At 37.0% G+C, this 6,456-nt stretch overlaps 1 protein-coding gene across 3 annotated transcripts in view; it reads left to right on the forward strand.

Annotated features, from left to right (window-relative positions):
• The first annotated feature begins 4,863 nt into the window (after positions 1 to 4,863).
• Capsl (calcyphosine like) overlaps positions 4,864 to 6,456 on the forward strand; it is an 84,743-nt gene continuing 83,150 nt past the window's right edge. Inside the window, exons 1-2 of one of the 3 annotated variants that reach the window (XM_074077622.1) lie at positions 4,959 to 5,002; positions 6,213 to 6,308. The gene's annotated coding sequence lies outside the window, so the exon portion shown is untranslated. Of the gene's footprint in view, positions 5,003 to 5,548; positions 5,819 to 6,212; positions 6,309 to 6,456 lie in introns of those variants that run through there. The other 2 variants (XM_074077624.1, XM_074077621.1) reach the window with 2 other exon arrangements.

The raw sequence follows: 6,456 nt of genomic DNA on the forward strand, positions 1-6,456 counted from the left end.
GATGGTTACATAATATAAGTGACTTAATTTCACTGAACTGGACACTTAAAAATACAGTGGTAAATTTTATGTTATGCATGTTGTACCACAACTTTTAAAAATTATGTTTTAAATAAACTTGTGCACTTTAAACTATGTTTAAGTTAATTGATAAAACAGCCCACCTCACCATGTTGACTATATTGGCCTCTGGAAGAATTACTACAAAAGGTGTCAAGAGAAGTCCCTATAAATCACATTTTTAAGGTTTTTGTAAAAATTTAAAAATTTAATTTTTATTAGCATATTATTGTTGTAGTGGGGGTATATTATATTTACAAAAGTGCTTACAATATATCTTAGTTAGATTCACGGCCCCATCATTCTTCTTTATATCCTCTCCCCTCCCCTTAGAATAGTTTCAACAGGTCTCACTATTCCATTTTAATACATGAATACATAATACTTCTACCACATTCATCCTCCCTCTCCCATTCTTTATGTTCTTCCCCTCCCACTGGTACCAACCCTCAGACAGGAGCTGTTTTACCATCCTGTCTTTCATTTTTGAAAACTGACATTTTTGTTTAAGATAGCTATACTGAGAGCTTCATTATGACATTTCCATGTTTTATAGCTCAAATTGGTTCATCCCCTCCATTTTTCTCCTTTCTACCTTATTCCCCTTCTTATAGTGATTTTGACAGGTTTAAATATTCTATATACACTTTTGTATAGGAAGTATACCAACTATATTCACCTTCTTTACTTTTAGTTTTTAAAACTGTGATGGTGAATCTGGTTTATTATATCATCTTAGTCACAGATTGAAGCTTCTTTTTCTCCATGTTAAAAAAAATAAGACACATTTTGTAATAGACTGACATATAATAAAATGAACATGATTAAAATACACAATTTTATATGCATGGACCTATGAATATACCAACACAAGCCTATTTTCAGTCCCAGCTATTAACCATCCAACCTCCCAATACCCATTGCTAGTGAATCACCGATTGTCACTCTGTTATTTTGTGTCATCTGCATTTGGTATAAATGGAATCATAAGTTATGTACTTCTTTATTTTGGATGGTATTAATTAGCAACAGTGCATAAAGATTCACTGATGCTGTGTTTATGTACAATTACTTTTTATTGCTTAGTAGTATTTTATTGGATGAGTTACCAAGATGTGTTTAGTTTCTTGTTTACAGACATTGATTTTTTTATAGTTAATTCTGTTATTTGAAAACAATTTGCTATGAACGTTTTGTATATGGGTCTTCATATAAACAACGAGATTTTTTTTGGCTTAATAGATAGGAATACAGAACCTGACACATTCTAGGTATGTTTTACTTTTAAAAAAATGAATAAAATGCTTCCCAAGTGGATAATATCATTTTAAATTCTCATCAAAAGACCCATTAGTTGTCTTTCTTATTAGGGAGGATTATCCTTTGAATTGTATTTTGTTTAATAACAGGGCATGCTAACACTTAGAGACGCCTTAATCTATTTTCTATATTGGACATCTTCCCTCATTTACCTATCATGTATAGCAGCAACCCAATTTCCCCTTGCCAATCAGAATCAATCAGCCCAAGAAGTAGAGAAATTACTTTCTTTGTTTTTTAGGTTCAGAGGAAAGAGGCGCCCAAAGTGTCTATTTTATAGCCTCTTGTTCTCTACACTATAGTGCTTTTGTTGTTTCTTGGTGACATCATTGTTCCATATGGAGGTAATATCTCTAGGCCAGCAGACCTCCCAGAACAGGAAGCAAAAACATTATAAGTGGATCACTAGGAGAAATAGTGCATGGTGCAGCTCCCATTTCTAGGCCTTGATACACGGACTCATAAATCCTGTCTAAGGGAGAAACAGTACCATATTTTAGATGTGGTTAAGGACATACATATCCTCCTTGCCTCAGACTTGCAATGTGTTTCCATCTACCTGAGACTATACTTGTGTTTTCCACTTGACTACGAATTCAGTCATCTTGTCAACATACATCAATACCAAATCCAATCTGATGTTGAACCTGATGCTCAGTGTTTTAATAATATCATCCCAAGTATTTTTAATTTTAATTCATATCCTCAAGCTACTGATATAAGAGATAAATTATGAAGGTCAGTGACTCAGGATGTCATGAAATATTGAGGCAAAGCACACTGAGCGATACTTCAGATGTGCAGTCAAGGAACCCTACACCATTCTGTCTCCACTCCTTTGACAGCAATGATCTCCCACATTTTTCCAATTCTGTCTCAAGAAAGCCACCTTCTCTATTCTGGGCCAAAATATCCCACTTGCACTCTCTCAGAAACTTTCACCTGGGTGCGGTCTTGAAAAATCCCCCAAATCCTCATCCCTTCCATGACCTCCTTGGATAATGAGGATGACCTTGACATTATTTGTCAATGAATAGTGGTACTTCCAACAATCCCACCTTCCACACGCCAGGAAATATTTTTAGCCATGGACATTCGGGATCATGAACTGTTGGTGTTGCATAGTGCTATAATTATCTCATGTGTCCTATAAACTGTCTGAAGCAGCCATTTCCTCTCCTTTTCCATCCTAGGCCAGCTCTCAAATATCCAACTAGAAATGTTTTTAAGTGATGTGACCATGACCCTATTATACTGAACAGGGTCATTCCAACACAATTTAAGACAGTGTGCTAACTGTAAGATCATATACCCAGGTGTACGTTGCCATTCTTTTCAATGGCCCCCAGAACACCTGTTTAGCATGTGGTACTATATAAACATGCACACACATACAGACACTCCCTTCTTGTCCGCTAAGCATATGTTCACAACCTTGGTGCCGACAGAGTGCGGAGTGTGTGTGCTAAGTTACATGAGTGCCAAGCAGAGTAACATCACAGCAGACTATTGAGTCCTTCATGTTCCCTGGAAACAGAGATCTCCTTACACCCAACAGGATTTCTTTGTCTCTGTGATGCTTTGAGAAGTCCTCTCCCTGTCACATTCAGTGACTGAACCAGTTCTTCATAACTGAGATTATGACTGAAAATCACCTTGGGAATTTAAGCCAAAATGTTTTGTTTATTTAAAGCACAACTCACAAGTAGGGAAAACAATTCTTCTTTTCAACAGAATATAGTTAGACTCTGTCAATGATATATTTTGAGATTGAATTTTTGTTTCAGCAGTCATATAGCTTACTTTAGATAATAGTAGAATAGGCAGACAGAACCTGGAAATATAGAAGTGTACTTCTATTATTTCCTAATTTTAAGGCTTCTCTTAAAACAGAGGAGAAGCTCACACTGTAAAGTTTATAAAAGAAAATAGATAAAGGAAGTAAGAGACAGAGAGGAAAGAATCAAGGAAGAAAATGATCATTGGATGGTAAGAGGAACAGGCCTGGCTTGTCACTCATTGCTGCAGTTTCCCCAGGTTCCTAGGGTTCAGATGCAGTGAAGAATCTCTATGTAGATAGCTGGCTGAATTTCTTATTTTGGAATATCCAGCCTTGTCTATTTCTCAACCAAAATCACTAAATTTATTCTCTTAAATACAACTTGAAGTCCTCTTGGTATTTCTGCTCTGCTGTCTTACCTGGTGTTCTCAAACTGTTCATCCAAAAATATTACAGTCATGTATATATTATATAGGTATATGCACATAAAAATGTTTAAAAAGAGAGAAAGAGTTAAAATAGTCATGATGACTAAGCATGCACAATCCTGAATTAATTCTGCATTGGAAAAATAAGTTACAACCACAACATAGGATATTATTGAGATAGTTGGTGGAATTGAATAAGGTCTGAACATACGAGATTGCTATTATATCATAAGTTAAAAATAGCACCTTGATAAAGAAAATGTCTCAAAGGAATATACAGTATCTGAAAAAATAATAATGTATATTCATGTAATGACATGACATGAAAGCAAATAAAGAACATTTCAGGTAAAAATGATAAATTTTTACTTAGAATGGGAGACATTCTAAGTTTTTCATGAAATTTCAACCATTTATAAAGGTAGAAATTACTGAATCCATGACTCAGATTCAGTAATTACTAAGGCTTCACCTTACTTCCCTTTTCTACACCAATGAGCCTCACAACCCACCGCTTACTGTACTAGTTTTGAAGCAGTCCCTAGATATCATAGCACTCCTATCAGTTTTGTAAATGTGTCTCTAAGAGTCTCCCTTTTACATAGCAGGTGACACCGTAAAACATTCCAAAATCAACAGCAAGTACTCAGCATCTTCATATGTTGTGTTCACATTACCCTGATTGGCATATCAGTTTTTAAGGGTTCAGTTAAATCATCACACTCAATAATTTGATACACCTGATCTCTGGCCTTTCATTTCTCCTTCTAGTTGCTTTTATTTGGAGCTGTTATCACTTACACAAACCCCATTTGATTTATTTGGCTTATCATCTAATTTTCTCATGCAGATGGAATTATTGTGAGGGCAGGAGTTTTATTTCTAGTATTTAATGCCCTATCATCAGCAGAAGAATAGCATGTAACATCTGATTAGATAACAATATGATCGTTGGGTAAATGAGTAAATTTGGAATTAGGAATCAAATCCTTTAATATTTATATATAGTATATGTTTTCTAGGTCTCTAATCTCTAATTCACACTTTTTTCTGTGTAGGCAGGAGGATATTATGTGGACAAAGCAGAGTTAATAGTCAACTTTCTAACTGCTCCTTTCCACTGACTGGTTAGGGAGAGGACTATGGAAGGAGGAGCGATAGGCAAGAGGAGAGACAGAAGAGAAGATAATTGGGATCCCCTCTCTGACTTCTTCCCAAATTCACAGGCACTGCCTCCGGTACAGAGGTGACCAGAGTCCCTTAGAGGCTCATGGTGTTTAGCACTATGGTCTCAGCTCTATGGCCTCTGTAGAAATGAGCATGGCTGGTCAGAGGGTACTGCTGCTAGTGGGCTTCTTTTTCCCTGGGATCCTGTTCTCAGAGTCTGCCAAAATCTTGACTTTATCTGCATTTGGTGAGTGTTTGCCTGGAGTCTTTAGAGACCAGAGGGACTGGAATTTCAGTACCTCCAGGGCTCAGGCATATAGGGAAAAGGGCCATGTATGTGGTTTTCAAGTTGAATTTAGACCACAGGAACCAGAGAAGAGAATGAAGTCACTGTTGGCTCAGAGGGGACATCACTGCAGGGAGGGTGGAGATAGCTCTGGAGAAAAGGGTAGTTTCCCTTCCTTATTAAAGTGCTCAGGACCAATAGGAGAAGGGGACCAGGAACGAGAGAAAAGGTTAGATCAAGAAGAGTTAACCTAGAAGGTAACACACATGCATAGGAAATTAATGTGAGTCAACTCCCCGTATAGCTATCCTTATCTCAACCAGCAAAATCCCTTGTTCCTTCCTATTATTGCTTATACTCTCTTCGTATCGAGGGGGTGGAGGGGAGAAGGAAGGGGCAAGGTGGGTGGTAAGGGAGGGGGTGGGGGGAGGGGGAAGAAATGACCCAAGCATTGTATGTACATATGAATAATAAATAAATAAATAAATAAATAAATAAATAAAGTGCTCAGGAAGAACTCCTGTACACACAGGGCTGACTCAGAGGTTTAGAGGTTTTCAGTCTTCGGTTTGAAAATTCCAGCTCCTCCTCCAGCAGAGTCACAACATTTATGGGCTCACTTAAACTTCTAGGAGGAGTACATTAGCTGTAGTAGAAACTCTGAGCATTTTCAGACTCTTCTAGGATCTAGGAGATATTCTTGGTGGGCATATCACACTCTAATCTTCCCACAAAAACCTGGAAAAATTACTGTGCTGCAGAAAGAATCCCACACAAGTGAGTTACTAATGATGCCTCTATGTTAAACCTGACTTTCTGAAAGTTTTTGAATGGTTCATAGGGCTGTTATTTTTGGATTTTGTGGCCCCATTTATATTTCCTTTTCTTTTGCCCTATTGGAATAGGGCAGTAAGTCTAAACATTTATCACTATAAAGGGATGATCATGAGAACTTCAGTTTTCAATGGGGGATTTTTGATGGAGGACTGACATGTTTCAAAGCTGTGGTGTTACCCAAAGTGGTATTAGGGGACTGGAAGAACTTGTCTCCACCTGGACACTGTGCAGCCTCTTGTGTCCCTGCATTTCCTCTTCTGGATTTCTATTTCCTCGTTATCATCAGAATACCTATTTTTATCTTTACAAAACTGAAGTTGTGTCTTGTACTTAGGTGGAAGTCATTATCTACTGATGGACCGTGCATCTCAGATTCTCCAAAAGCATGGTCATCAGGTGACCATGCTTTGGAAAGGAAACGTTTTCAAGGGTATGTTATTTTAAAATTAATTACTACATTCTTCTACTTGAGCAAAAATAATTCCTTTTATATGTAACTGATTAATAAAACTCCTTTATGAATCTACTGTTACTTGAGATGAATAAATTGGGTCTGTGTATACACATGTTTAAGTATT

The sequence above is a fragment of the Castor canadensis genome, chromosome 6, assembly GCF_047511655.1.
Source record: "Castor canadensis chromosome 6, mCasCan1.hap1v2, whole genome shotgun sequence".
Taxonomy (NCBI): domain Eukaryota; kingdom Metazoa; phylum Chordata; class Mammalia; order Rodentia; family Castoridae; genus Castor; species Castor canadensis.